Consider the following 15986-nt stretch of genomic DNA (forward strand, 5'->3'; position numbering starts at 1 on the left):
CCATGACAACCAAGGATATTTTCAGAGAAGTCAGCCAGTCGCTAATCTCTTTGCAGCAAATTCTGAGACGTGGGATTCAGAAGACTCACCTTTTCTCATGAATTTTTGGAATCTTGTGACAGCTGACACTAACCCCTAAGCATTGACATCTTGGTACCAATGCGTAGTCAGGACTTTGGTTCCATGTGTCAAAAATCCCACCTAAACCAGTTTAAGGCAAAGAAAGGGGGAATTGGTTGGCTCCTGTGACTGGAAAGTCTAAGCAATGATGACTTTAGGCGTTGATAAATTCAAGTTCAAAGATGTCTTCATTAAACTACTTTCTTTCTCCATGTCAAAGTTCTGCTTTTCTCTGTGATGGCCTCAATCTCAAATAGGCATCAGGTGGCCCCAAAATACCCACTGGCAGCTTTAGACTTACATATACTTAAAATCAACAATACCAGAAAATAGACTGATCCCTTCTCCAGATAATTCCAGTAAAAGTCCCAGGGATATCTCTAAGGGACTTAGTCTGAGTCATGTGCCCCACACACCTGGAACTTGGGGTATAGTCAGCACCACCCAAAACAACTGGGCTAAGAATGAAGGAAGAATGATTCCACAAGGAGACATTGGGCATTAATAAAAAGTTCACTGAACAAGCATATAGTTTGGGCTATCTCCCATGAATAGCATAGCATCAAAACACATATGCAGATGTTGCATATCAACCAGACGAAAGAAGAAACATTCTAATCCAAAAGAGAGCAGGCTGAATGACAGAGCTGAACATTATATAATCCTGAATAATCACAGAAACACAATATTATCTGGAGTGCCTGTGACTGCACACAGCCTCCGAAGATACATGATTGTTTACTAGAATTGTACCACATTTTAATTTATATTAGTCAGATCACTTTCTAGTTCAAGTTTAATCAGTCTAATGAAAGGTTGCTGGAACAAAAGAGAAATTATTAGCTCATGTAATAGAAAATACAGGGCTTTTTTTTTTTTTTTTTTCAGGCAGAACTAGGTGTAGGGCTCAAACATTATCATCTGAATCTTGTTTCTCTCTCTCCATATCTCAGCTCTACTTATATGGCTTCAAAAAAGTCCTGAGGCAGAAGCTTATCCTTTCTGGCACAACATGGGTCATGTACCATCCTTGAACCAATCACTGGACCAGAAGGATGCGGTATTTTGACTAGCCAGACGAGTGATGTGCTCATCCCAGAAGCCAGAAGCCGAAGTCAGTTTTGTTCAAACCACACTGACAGGGGTTGGGGATCATTCAAGGAAAAGTTAGGAGGCAGTGTCAAGAAGAGAAAAGGAAGATAACCCCTATATATGGATCCTCTTCACATTTACAATATATATGATGCCGCATCCAGGAGAGGATGAGATCAAGGTTTAGATACAAGATTTTGTAAGACTTAAGTAACTTCTCAGCCACATTAGGAATAAGGATGGGAAATTTTAAAAATCAAAAAGGGTGCAGCAACAACCTCTGGGTCACCAATGACCAAAAAAAGCTTTCAGCACCATTTATACTTAGGATCTTTGATCCCTGTGACTGCTCTGACTGAATCCATTTTCATCCTTAATTTTTAATGTCTTTTCACTTGGCTATAAATCCAGCTACTGCAGCTCTGTTCTCATTCCTTGGCTTCAGGTTCAATGCCTCTCTTGGTCTCCCAAATCCTAACCTCCTTCACCCTGAGATTGATCCTTGTTTCTAAGGTATCCTGTCTCCACACCTGTCCCTCCAGCTGTATTTCTTCCGTCTCTCAACCCTCACACCCAACAATTATTCATTCCCAGGGCTCACTATCATCTGTGTCTTGCCTCCATCTGCCCGTAGGCAGCAGGAATCATTCTTCCTCCTGGAATCTATATGTCAGTATCTCATTAAAGTCACAAAGAACTTAAAGTTCTGGGATTTGGGCAGGATTACCCTTAGGAACTTCTTTTTCATGCCCATAAGGTGCAGAGACAATACAATGATGTAGGGAAATACTGAGATGGAGAAGAAGGAAGTTGGAAGCACTCATGTGGTACAGACTCTGTCTTCACAGACACATAGAAGAGAGAAACAGATGCTCAGAGAGATGGAGGACAGAACAGCTGTGGAGAAGTGGTAGGTAATCCTTCAGATGACTGAAGATATTTCTGAGCTGCTGTGAGGTCCCAGCTGAGGTCACACAGCATGAAAATATGTTGTAGGAGGAAATACATTACACTCTCCTTCTCTTGCTTATTTGAAGATATTTTTACTATTTTTATGTTTGTGTATAAATTCCATTAATATTTATATCAGTTGGATGGCATAATGAATTGCCTTCTAGGTTGGTAAAATTATCAATGAATCAGTGATAAATTGAGTCTAAAAATACCTTTGTGATCCTCAAACATCTTTAATCACAGAGTTAGGTCAAAAACCCAGAGACCTTCAGACCAGTTTTTGTTTTGTGAGGGTTTTTTTGTTCTGTTTTAAGTTTTAGAGCCTGTAATCTTATAACCCTTTATCAATGATTCTTCAAACTTTGTGTTTATGAAAAAAAATTCTGACTTAGTAGGTCAGTGTTGGAGATTCCGAATGTATAATATTAAAAACACTCTATGATTCTGTGACAGTTGGTTCCAGAACCGTTGGTCTATATGGAGGGACAGGCATAGTGTCTGTCAGTCTGTATAGTCTACCTAGTGGAATTGGCCCATTGAGTCATCTTTGCCACCCATTTTATGCTGATCCATCTCAGTGAAGTACGATGTTTCACTAGTTTGCAGGAATGGAATATGGTTCCCAATAATTAGCAAAGCAGCTCAAACGGCAAACTGTATTTACAAAGGAATCAAAAGATGATAAGGAGCAAAGCTAAAAGACTCAGGCATCACATTTTAATGGCTGGATGACATGACAGCAGACTCTGTTAACTGATTGCATTTTATAACCACAGTCTAATAAGGAAATTCATCTTGAAGGACTACCCAAATTCCTACACATGTATTTCCTAGAAGTGATGAAACAGTAATAGAGATAAAGGTACATTTTATATACAGGAGCTTATTATGATATACCTGACTCTTATAATAGGAAGCTGGGGACTCTGAGCCATAACTTAACCATGTAAAAAGGGGGGAAACTGAAGCTGATAAAATATTTGTTATGAACTTAGAATAGCCTCTCAGATTACCTGTCCCCTGTCTTTAGCTGAAAGAAATGCAGCCTGGATCAGGGAAAGCTTTGATATCTTAGTTTTTGGAGCACAGAACCACCAGTGGAAAGCTGTGCACGTTCCCTGCAACAAGAAAATCATAGAATTTAGATTTCAGGTAGGAGAAAGAGAAGAAACATGATCTGGTTCATTTAAGGGAATGGACAACATTCATTTCACTTCAACATTTCTGAGCATGTGCTGTTCTGCAGTGTCCCTCTTGGATATACCTAAAATCCAAAGTGAAGCTATCAGGCAGAAGTGAGTACAGAGATGGATGGGCACAACTGTGGGATGGAGTTAGGGATGGGACAGAGTCAAGATGGAAACAATGGAAATGTATTGATATGTTGTTCCTCCCCTAGTCTCCTAATTCAAACAATTAAACCCACTAGGAATTTCCTGTTGTCATTCATTCATTCAATTATTTATTCTACAATCTTTAGTGAAATGCTATTATGTGCTGAGGGTTGTTAAGCTCTTGTCTCAGGAGATACATCTTTCCCTTCATATTTTACAAATGAGAAAATAGAAATGCTGACAATCGGGGTGCCTGGGTGGCTCAGATGGTTAAGCATCTGCCTTTGGCTCAGGTCATGATCCTGGGGCCTGGGATCGAGCCCCACATCGGGCTCCCAGCTCAGCGGGAGCCTGCTTCTCCCTCTTTCTCTCCCCAGCTCATGTTCTCTCTCTCTCTGTATCTCTGTCAAATGAATAAGTAAAAAAAGAAAGAAATGCAGACAATCAAACAGTACAAAATCCCATTCTTAATACCAATAACGAGAGAGGGAGAATGTAATCTCAACAGGAAATATATATAACTTAATTTTATAAGGCTTATGGAGTGTTGAAGACTTGAATAGTTGTGCAATCTATGATCTATCAACTAAACAGATTATTTTTTTAAGATTTTATTTATTTATTTGACAGAGGGAGACACAGCGAGAGAGGGAACAGGAGCAGGGGGAGTGGGAGAGGGAGAAGCAGGCTTCCCGCCGAGCAGGAAGCCCAGTGCGGGGCTTGATCCCAGAGCCCTGGGATCATGACCTGAGCCGAAGGCAGACACTTAATGGACTGAGCCACCCAGGCGCCCCTCACCTAAACAGATTATTATTCAACCGTTTAAAAAGTGATGAAAAGGGTGCCTGGGTGGCTCAGTTGGTTAAGTGTCAGACTCTTGACCTCAGCTCAGGTGTTGATCTCAGGGTGTGTGTTCAAGCCCCTCATTGGGCTCCACACTGGGCATGGAGCCTACTTATAAATAAATAAATAAATAAATAAATAAATAAATAGTGATGAAAGGCATAAATAATGTGAAAAATGCTTATAATATTACAGAAAATTCAAAAACAAGATGTAACATAAAGTACAATATTTATTAAAAATATTGAATATAAAGGCAAAGAAAATTAATCAAAATATTAATTTTGGTTGTCCTTAGGTTGATAGGGCTATGAACATCCTTCTTTCTCTCTTTTTCTTCCTGTTGTTATGTATTTCCAGATTTTCTTTTATGAAAACACATCATAAAAAAGAAAAATATATATGATCTATTAGATAATGTCCAAATTTGGCTATATATTTTGAGCATATACCATTGCATGTTCCTTTTGAATTGTTGTTACTGATATTTATAAATATCAGTTTTATATTCTAACTTTGGGTTTCCTCTAGCCTTTTTTTTTTTTAAAGATTTTATTTATTTATTTGAGAGAGAGAATGAGATAGAGAGAGAGCATGAGAGGGAAGAGGGTCAGAGGGAGAAGCAGACTCCCTGCTGAGCAGGGAGTCCGATGCAGGACTCGATCCCAGGACTCCAGGATCATGACCTGAGCCGAAGGCAGTCGCTTAACCAACTGAGCCACCCAGGTGCCCTCCTCTAGCCTTTGAACCCAAGTATACATAAACTATCTTTTTATTGCTTGTACACTTGTATGTCAATGAATTGTCATCTCATAATTATTACCTAATAGGAAAGAGAGCCACAGATCAGAAGAGGTTATGACATTGTGGTGCAGCAAACTTTCCTTTATCTGGTGCCACCCTATCTTACTTTGAAATTATAATTTTAAAAAAGATTACCAAAGAGTCCAACATAAATACCTGCAGTGGTTTTGGGTTTCTAAAATTAGTCAGTATCCATGTGTGTTCATGTGTGAGTTTCATGACATGAATATGTAGAAACATGGTTTCTAATAAATATTTGAGAAATTTGACATCACAATATAAGTTGAAGATAACCATATTTGGCTCAAGATCCCACTGCCTCTCAATCCTTCATTTACTATTCTATGCACTAATTTTAACATATTAAATCAGTGAAAACTCATTTACTCTTTCCAAGTTGAGAATTGTGGTCATTAAGACAATGATTTGAGCTACCTATCAATAAAAATGTTTTGTAAATGGCAGAAAGATGCTTTTTCATAAATTTTCTTAAAGATTTTATTTTATTCATTTGAGATAGAGCACAAGCAGCAGGAGAGGCAGAGGGAGAGGGAGAAGCAGACTCCTCACTGAGCTAGGAGCCTGATGTGGGACTCAATCCCAGGACCTAGAGATCATGACCTAAGCCAAAGGCAGACGCTTAGCCATCTGAGCCACCCAGGCGCCCCCCCCCTTTTTTCCCCATACATTTAATAGAATAATACATTTCAAATATTTAAGACATGGTCGTTTTTATCTATTTTAGGGACTCTATTTTTCTCCCCATTCCACCATGGCTGAGACCTGGTAAAAGATCTTTAAGGTAGGCTTAAACTAATTTACACTGCCTTAATCTTAATTAGTTCAAATCAGCAGGGTTTTATTAACATAGCAACATAAAAAAAAAAACTGTCAGGATAAAGGTATTTATACTCTATTGTATGGCAGAGATGGATGGGTGTATGAGTGGGACTATGTGTTTGAGAATGTATATGCACCTTGCCTTGATGTAGGACAGAGCATCGATGGTACCAAGGGGGGCTTCAGAGAACTTCCCTTCCCTTCCCTTCCCTATTTCCATCAAACCCATTGCTATATCTTTTATATGCATGATAGATGCTTCCTAATCTTCTGAGAAAAGCTATGCAAATGCAGCTTCAAGATTCATCTCACCTCTTTCTCTAACTAGATGGTCAACCCTAAGATTCCTAAATACCATGTAAATAAAAATTCTGGAACTGGCCTCCCAGGGAGGTCAAGGGGCTCTGGGGACTCTCCCTGCAGAGAGCCCTTGCATCTCTTACTTCTCCTGGACACCAGGTAAAATTGTGTATCCCACAGATATATTTTTGCATGGGTATGCATCCCACTTCAAAACTGTAGCTGTCAAAGAAATCAAATTAAATCTGACTTAACCCCTGTCTTGCCAGGATGACAGGAAATGCAATATGTCACTACTAATTTTTTTTTTGAGGGAGAATAGGTCTTGTCATCCCTAGAATCCCACAAAAATTCAACAAACTTATAGAGTGCCTCAAAAATGAAAAAGACCACTGCAGTTCATAATGTTCTTCACTGACTTCATTCACTCATTCATTCAACAAATAGTGAGAACTTACTAAAGGACATACGTTGTTCTATGCACTAGGGATACCTCAGTGAGCTAGACATCAACATGCAGGCCCATTTGGACCCTTGCAGGCAGGCAGCTCTGTGGTTCCAATGCTAAGTTTGAATACTGGTGGGTTTGCAGTGGCCTAAGCCCAAGGCCCAGCTTGTCTAAGTCTGCTCCTAAACACTTCCCCAAAGGGGTCTTGCCTCTTCCAGATATCTCTGCCGCTTTGCCTCTTGTTCTCTCTGCCCATCTTGACTCTCTTCCTTCTTCCCACTCAATACAAAACACACTCTCCACATCTCCTTTCCTCCAATATGTTTCCCTTCAGAGAACTAAAGCCCAGAAAGCAGGTTATCTATAAGCAACTTCGGCTTTTTATGGTCTAACACACACCTGCTCTCTGGTGATCTGGCACAAAGGTCTGACTTAGAAGAAAGGGCATTGGGGATAAGGTTACAGAAGAATGAAATATAAGTTTGTGACAAGAAAAAAACCATGAGGGAAGTGTGGTGAGGTCCTGGAGAGCCTTTGCTTTCCCCAAGCCAGTTCACCTTTGGCTTCCCAGAGATTTTTTTACAAGCTCACTCTGACCCATCATGAAATTGAATTTAAGTTGATTTTTTACAATAAATCAAAGAACTTAAGGTCAAATCTCATAAATTTTATCTTGGTCCTAACATTTGTATGATTTTAGGTCTTATTTCTGTGATCTGATCCAAAATAAAAATAGATGAACCAGAAATATTCTAGACTTTCAAGAGTCTATTTTTCCTATTGAAGCATCCCTATATCCTTTATTCTTTGCTAATTCTCTATAATCTGGACACATTTAGTACAATTATCTAGGGATCAAAGCAATTGAATGTAAAAATATAACATTTATAGTTACTCCTGCCAAAGAAAAATCATATCTACTTCATTTATATCTCAGGTAGGAAAAGAATATTCAGTCGCTGAGCTAAAGAAAAATCAAACAAATCATAGGGAATTTTAAGAATGCATGACACTGGAGGCGTTCTGTGATAGTTTAGCTCTTTTAGAATCAAAAGCTAAACTTTGGGGTTTTGAAGTCAGCCCTTATTTAAGAGTTTAGACATCAAGAAGCTGATGTGCGAAGGAATATAATTTGGTCTTGGAATGGAATATAAATCTTAGTGTGGATAAATGAGGGGTTCAAACTCTGTAATTTGCCCAATTTTCCAAATCATCTTCACAGCTAATTTTATAGAACATAGCATTTAACTTTGAGTTTGGACAACTTTGGCATTTCTGTACTTGAGGGTGACAATGAATTACTCAAATCTTAAACCATATATACTTTTTTCTATTTCTGGCTCAGAAAAAAAACAAAAAAACAAAAAAACAGGGACGGGGTAGAGGCCTCTTTCTGGTAAACAATATATTCTTTCCCTTTATCCAGTCCCTGCCATCCTTACCCCATACACTTCCTTGTCTTGTTACCTGTATGTGCCCCATACAATCCCCTTCCCTACAATCCTTGGTAGGAATCCAGTTTTCATTTCAAGTCCTAGACACTGCAAGAGTTATATATGAAAACAAAAATGCTTTCAATGCATGCTGGCGAAGATCTTTGGTAAGCTTGAAGATTTATTACCCTCAAAGGCAAATGTTTGAGAGGTCTCTTTTAAAATAGAGTTTCTATGGAAATCTTATATTTGCTTTGGAATTATTTGTATATTAATCATTTGCAACCAGCTGGGTATATGCATTAGAAAAAAATCCACAACTCCATCTCTGCCATGGTGGCAACAGGAAAAGGTGGGGTGGAATCACAGATTTGGTTGTCTAGAAATACAGGAGTAAGTATTCCAAATCAGTAGTGGTAATCTTCCTATCAGGGAAGTATTGTCAAGAGTCAATTTTTGCTGGACTCGATCCTGCAGAGTGTTTCTTATGTTTTAGTAAAACTACTTGAAATGTATTATAGTTCTATTTTTTTTAAGATTTTATTTATTTAGTTGACAGAAAGAGACACAGCGAGAGAGGGAACACAAGCAGGGGGAGTGGGAGAAGGAAAGCAGGCTTCCTGCAGAGCAGGGAGCCCGATGTGGGGCTTGATCCCAGGGCCCTGGGATCATGACCTGAGCTGAAGGCAGACGCCTAACGACTGAGCCACCCAGGCGCCCCGAAATGTATTATATTTCTAAACAATTTAGTATTTACTGTACCTTATTATGTGCCAGAACTGCTTCCTCAGATCCTTTGTAGAAAGGAAGAATGAAGGAAGTAGGGGATGAGAAGGGAGAAAGAGAGGAATAAATGTGATTAAATGTACATAGTACAATGAATTTTTCTAGTTACTTTCATCAGGCACCAATGCATAGATCTATATAATTGAGAGTTAGATTTATGATACTACTTATATTTTTTGAAACTTATTTTGCATCTGAGAGCCTAAAGTTTCACACAAGAGCCTGAAATATTAATTTACATGCATAAGCATATTAATCAGCCTCAATGTCAAAATGACCTACAATGAGTAGATACAATGAAGCTGAAATGGATCAGGCTTTCCTTTCCAAATCATTCTTTTTTTTTAAGATTTTATTTATTTATTTGAGAGAGAGAGAGAATGAGAGATAGAGAGCACGAGAGGGAAGAGGGTCAGAGGGAGAAGCAGACTCCCCGCTGAGCAGGGAGCCCGATGTGGGACTCGATCCCGAGACTCCAGGATCATGACCTGAGCCGAAGGCAGTTGCCCAACCAACTGAGCCACCCAGGTGCCCCCAAATCATTCTTAATAATTAAAAAACCCAATCCTTACAAAACTTTAAATGCAGGCCATAAGCTTTTTACATCTAAAATATAAAGAAGAAAGATTTTCTCTTCTTATTAAAAACAAATAAAGCTATGTTTGGAGTTCTTTCTATATTCCAAAGATTATGCTAAGGTCTGTAGTACTCTTCCCTTCACTGTTATATCCAGAGATACAGTTTCCTTCACTTGACCAGAAGTCTAAGTATCTAAGGTCTTCTGACTATTATGTGGTAGTTCAGGATTCCAGCCTTGGGTTACTTAAGTCCAAAGTGCACGCTCTCACTTTAGGTATTTTATAGCTTTGATATGAATACAGATTGAAACCAGAAATGAAAGACTAATGTTTGAAAGAGAAGCATCTAGAGCCTGTGTCGATAAGATTAAACTAATCACAGATCAAGTGCAAGCAAAGGGAGCACTTAGGAGACAGTCAGCTCACTAAGCCCACACAAGACCACTGAAATCAAATAAATGGTGAAGGGAAAGCAGTGAGGGAAAGTCACTTGAGGTGATGGGATTTGCTGGCTTAGCAGTCAAATATACACATCTGTATATCTGACTGTATATCTGACTGCTAAGCCAGCAAATACCATCAGAAGGTTAAAATCAACTTATTGCAGAAACATTTATTGAGTGTATCCCATGTGCCAGGGAGAGACACACATGCCGGGGATACAGAGACAAGTCTTACGGGGAAAAGCAAATAGTAGGTCAGTTAGGATTCCTTTAGTTCAAATGATCGAATACCTGACCCAAACTGGTTCAGGCAACAAGAAATGATATTGAGATCTTAACTGAGATCATTGAGATGTTCAAGGGGCCATCTGGCTTCAGGCATGGCTTGATTTGGGGCTCAAGCAATGTCACCAGATGTGCCCCCACACTCAGCCCTCAGCAATTTCAGGCTTACATTTGCCTTTACTTTGTCTTACAGGTGAAAGATTGAGAGAAATCAAATAATCTCATAGACAGAACACCCGGGTGGCTCTGTCAGTTAAGCGTCTGCCTTCGGCTCAGGCCATGATCCCAGGGTCGTGGGATTGAGTCCCCATCGGGCTCCTTGCTCAGCGGGGAGCCTGCTTCTTCCTCTGCCTGCCGCTCCCCCTGCTTGGGCTCTCTCTCTGACAAATAAATAAAGTCTTTTAAAAAATAACCTCACAGAAGGACAAAAGTCCCAGAATTGATTCTCATTGGCTCTGATTTGCCTTGCTTGGGTGTATTCATCCATGAAAAAATTGCTATGGCTAAGGGGATGAGATACACCTGCTGGCTTCGCCTAAAGGCTCTGGAGCCTGCAGGTGGTGGAATTAGCAAAGGAGGCAAGGCAGTAAAGACTAGACAAACCAAAACTGTGACCTTAACATCACAAGAAGAAGGAAAGGACCTTGGGTGACCAAAGTAAATGGTTGCCACCTGTATGCAAATAAGAATTTCAATATGATGAGTCATTTAATAGAATTATAAGGGAGTGAAATCAGAGAGTGGGAAGTTTCTAACTTGGTTAAACATGACATTTATGTTGAGTCTTGAGGATACATGGAAAGTAGGTCAGGCAAACTGAGGAGGAAGGGAAAGTTACAGCAATGGAGAAGACAGGGTAGTTTTGGGAAATAGTGAGAAGTATCTACCTGGAGAACCGGATGTTGAGACTGCATGAGAGACAAAGGGAAGGAGAAGGTGGGGGTGAATAAGCAGGCTTATGGTCATGTCATGGGAAAGATCATAACTTTGGACTTTATTTACTGAGTGATTCACTGAAGTTTTTCACTGAATCACAGTGCCCTAAGATAAGAGTTGGCAAAGTTTCTCAGTAGAGGGCCAGTTGGTAAATATGAGGTTTTGAAGGCCGTATGGTGTCTACTAATCGCCCTACTCTGTAGTGTGAAAGCAGCCACTAACAATACATAATGAATGGGCATGGTTGTAGTCCAATAAAACTCTATTTATGGGTACTGAAATTTGAATTTCATATAATTTTTACATCTCAAAAAACATGATTCTTAATTTTTTTCAACCATTGAAAAAGTGTAAAAAACATTCACCATCCTTCAGATGGCAAAAAAAAAAAAAATTTTTTTTTTTTTTTTAATTAAAAAGAAGAGGTAGGCCAGGTTTGGCCTGTGTGCCTGGTCATAGTTTGCTGACGCCTATTCTAAAATGACCAGCTTTATGTTTTTGGATTGCCCCGAGCAAATACCAAAGGAGCAATAGAATACACAGAGAGAAAGTAAGAAGAGATCTTAGGCGATCATAGCACTGATCCAGGTTGAAGTTGGTTTATTGTAGACGAGAAATTGAAAGTCTTAATTAAGAAAGAAAAACCATGAACCAGGTGTTACAGAGTTGGACCTATCAGAGAATTAACATGGAGTGATTAGAAAGAGGGCACGATCGAAGTTGGTGGTTCAGGTGGCAAAGAAGGAATTAATGTAATCCTCAGAGGTAGACTGTATTTCCTGAGACTTGAGATATGCAGCAGGAGGGCTAGGTCAGTTTTGCGGTGGAAATACAGGAGGTGCTAGGACCTCAGGGTGGGGAGAGGTTGTGGACAGCTCCAGAGATGCCTAGGGTCAGTGGTTGAGATTAGTACCCAAGGAATGAATGCTGTTAAGGGAGGAGATGGTTTTCAGTTGCTCTTTGGTGGATTGGAAAAGAATCTCAGTGGTGACCATTACAGACTAAATATCAAAACTCTTCCCTCTTTTGGGTTTTATAAGCCCTTGTGTTCTTTAATGACTCTAAGAGAAGAAGAAGTATCTTTTGGAAACAGACTGAGTTGGACTTTCCATTATGTAGGTGGCTAGATCCTGAGCCAGATTAAATTTCAGGAATGTGATTATTTTCTGAACTCTCTTGCACTGTGGGCAAATTCACACCAATGACCAATGGGAAATTTGAATTTTTACTGCAAGTATTTTAGCTGAGTTTGCACTGCATATTGGTCTATTGATTCTAGTGAGTTGGGATATACTATGGAACAAGCAGATTTCATCCTTAATCAAGTCAAAAATTCTAACTACATAACAGCAAAGAAGCATTGCTGCCATCCTGAAAATTCAGTCACTGCATATATATATATATATATATATATATATATAAAGTGAGAAAATGAAGATTACCTGATGTAAATATGACCCATACTGGAGAAAGCAACTCTAAGCATGGGTCCTTCACCCTTTGAATCAAAACAAATCCACCCATGTGAAGGACACTCTGTAACTGAAGCATTTATATATGAAGCCCAGCAGAGTGCTCCAAATGCAGAGTTTCTCTGTAAGATAATTTATCAAGTAGAAAGGAATTTATAGACATAATGTAAGAGAACACTTGCTGTAGTACATTTGGAACTTTTATTCAATTTGTAGTATTCATTATATTAAGGTTAAATTCAATAGGCTTTATATGGATAAATTCTTTCTGAGATTTTTTTTCAAAAGGCCTATTCAATGAAGTATTGCTAATGGCCACTTAATCATCCAACTAAGGCACAGATATGCACTGTGGAAAGTAAAATGGTTTGCTCAAGGCCACTCTATTCATGTAAGCACTGGAAAGCAAATGGAAATCTTAAGATTCCTAACTTAGCTCTCATCTCTACCATTACTATTGTCTCTCTTTGTTTTTGCTTCCACAATTTATACTAATGCATGCACCTTTATCATTTTGAGTAATTTTTGATGAAGAGACAAAATCATTCTGCTTACTGTATTTGTCTCCCCTGTACTTGGCATTTTTCATTCCTTCATTCTTTTATTTGAAAATAGTTAATGAGTGTCTATTCAGTAACAGACATTGAACTAGATGTTTGAGAAACAAAGATAAATAATAAGGAAGCAAGCCCAAATTTTAGTCTAAAACAGTGGTGTTCATAGTACAGCCGAACATAAGCATCATTAGCTTCGGCCCAGAACTTGCTAGAAGAGCAAAATCAGGCCCACAACTTCACCCGACAATTTGTATTTTAACAACCCCTCCAAGTGATTTTGATCTACACACAGGCCAGTGGTCTAAGGAAAGCAAGACAAGTAAATAGAGTTACAAAACATTTCAATAAAGTAAATAGAGCTATGTATAAATTTCTCTTGGAGCAGAGAGAAAGAAGTTTCTGATCTCGTCTATATTTAGTGTAGAAAATACATGCTCTATCTAAAAATGCATGTACGTCCCTGGCATCCTCCCTTGCATAAAACATTTCAGTGTTCCCTATTGTTTTCAGGATACAGTCCAAGATTCCTAGCATGCCACTTAAGGGGCCCTAGGATTTGGTCCATCTTCTTTCCAGTCTCATCTCTTGCTATTCCATCATTGTACATTGTACAATGTATTCCATACATTGTATGGCATGTACAAAGACATGCCATATTATATTCACCTCCCCTGTGCCCTGAATGTCTTTCTCTCATGCCTCCCTCCAATACTAGACATCATTAGGACTCCCTAAGTAGAAATTCCCTAAGGGAAATCTTTCCTAACTTCCCTACAGCTATCCCAGCTCCAGCTGTGTATAACTCTATTACTGGGTAGAGTTATCACATTGTATTGTTTCTTAGTTTTTCTGTCCATCTCTGTCACATAACTGTTAGTTCCCGCAAACAAGAAAGTTTAGTATTCATTTTTGTGTTCTTAATGCTGATGCATTTTGTGTTCTTAATGCCTGGCACCAAATGGAAGTACAAAAAAGTGTTTAATGAATGCATTTTAAGAAAGGAATGTATTTCTCTTATAACAAGTTTCTGTATTATATGGTGAGCCTTTCAGATAGGTTTATTCTTGTTCTTCAGCTCTGGAATTACTAGGGCAGTACATGGGTTGGCAAGTTCCTATGGTTTCAAACTTTTTGAATCATAGATGTTGTTGGAACGTTAATGGAAAACCTTTAAAATAAGAATGTTAAATATTCTCATTGATACAAATGGCAAGAATGCTTATAACTTCCTTTGGAAATTTTTCTGTGGATATCTGATAAAATGCTTCCCTCTCACTTGTCAGAAGACAACGCCCAGACTGGAGAGGATCATCCTATCTGCAAAGGACACTGTTAATGGACTTCCTCCCCATCTTGTCATGTTATACCGATTTTAGGGTTCTGTGCAAGTCAACATTTTGTCATCTTTTCTTAATATTTATCCAAAGATTCAATGGATACCATTATGTGTTAGTGCTAGAAGTAGAAAGCAGAGAGCTACAATATAAACCCCATGTATTAGGAATATATGTGAAAGGCACTGGGAATACTATATACATACTACGGATGTTAATGCTACCCATAATCCATGAGGCAGGGACTATAATATCCTTGTTAATAGAGAGATTAAATAATTTGCTTAAGGTCATATGCCTAGTAAGTTACAGAGGCCCAGACGTGAGCTCAGGTTGCTCTGATAGGATTATGCTCTAATAACTGTATATTGTTCTTCCTGGCCCCTCTCTAGGTTTCATGCTATTAGTTAGATATGTTTAGTTCCATTTTCATAGATGCCTCTGTCATCATTTACAAATTTTGGAATGCCTAGCAATTAGATTTCACTTTAGCGTATAAAACTTTAGAGGTAGACACCACTCATTCCTAAGTTCCTTGTACAAAGAAGCTCCATTACTCTGCTCTGTCAGGTATTAACAGTGACTTTAAAGAATTATTTAGATGATTGGACACTATAAATTGCTTCAACTCAATTTTCATGCCATTAATTCATTCCATAAACATTGATTAAAGCATGGATGGACAGGATATGTCGAGGACCCGGATCTACATAGAGAACGAGATAGTGTTTCTCAGAGAGTGTATCTGATGGACAAAGATAGATAAACAGGTAATTACTACAGAGAATGTCTTGGGAACAATAAGCACAGAGAGCTTTAAATACAATAACAGAAAGACACATGACTTACACTTGGGGCTGGAGGAAGAGTTGCAAATGTATTCCTAGAAGAACAAAACAGTTGATACCTTCCACTGAAGGGCCAGTGGAAGTTGTGCTAAGAGAGGAGAAGATTATTTCTGTGTAGATGGAATTGCTCCGACAAAAATCTGGAGGCCAAAATTCACATTCATAGTGCATGTGAGACACTCTCTCAGCCCAAACAGCCACCCTGGGATCTAAGAGATGTGTGAATTGTCCCTTAGGCTATGTTTAGTAGATCATGCAGATAGCATATCTTATCTTTCCCGTAAATCCTCTCAGTTTCAGTTAAGACCCCTTGTCACACATCACTTGCTTGAGAAACAGTGATAAGGATTTGTGATTATCCTGAAGGAGCAAGGAAAGCGGGAGCAAAGAAGAGCAAAAGTCTCTGTCCCTGAGCGTTGACCCCCTTGCCTTCCCCTCTCTTTCACGGCAAAAAAGAAGAAGAAGAAAGAAGAAGAAGAAAGAAGAAGAAAGAAAAAGAAGAAAGAAGAAGAAAGAAGAAGAAAGAAGAAGAAAGAAGAAGAAGAAGAAGAAGAAGAAGAAGAAGAAGAAGAAGAAGAA

Source organism: Callorhinus ursinus, unplaced genomic scaffold (genome assembly GCF_003265705.2).
Source record: "Callorhinus ursinus isolate GAN/ISIS: 27379988/994484 unplaced genomic scaffold, GSC_fseal_2.0 scaffold14, whole genome shotgun sequence".
Lineage (NCBI taxonomy): Eukaryota > Metazoa > Chordata > Mammalia > Carnivora > Otariidae > Callorhinus > Callorhinus ursinus.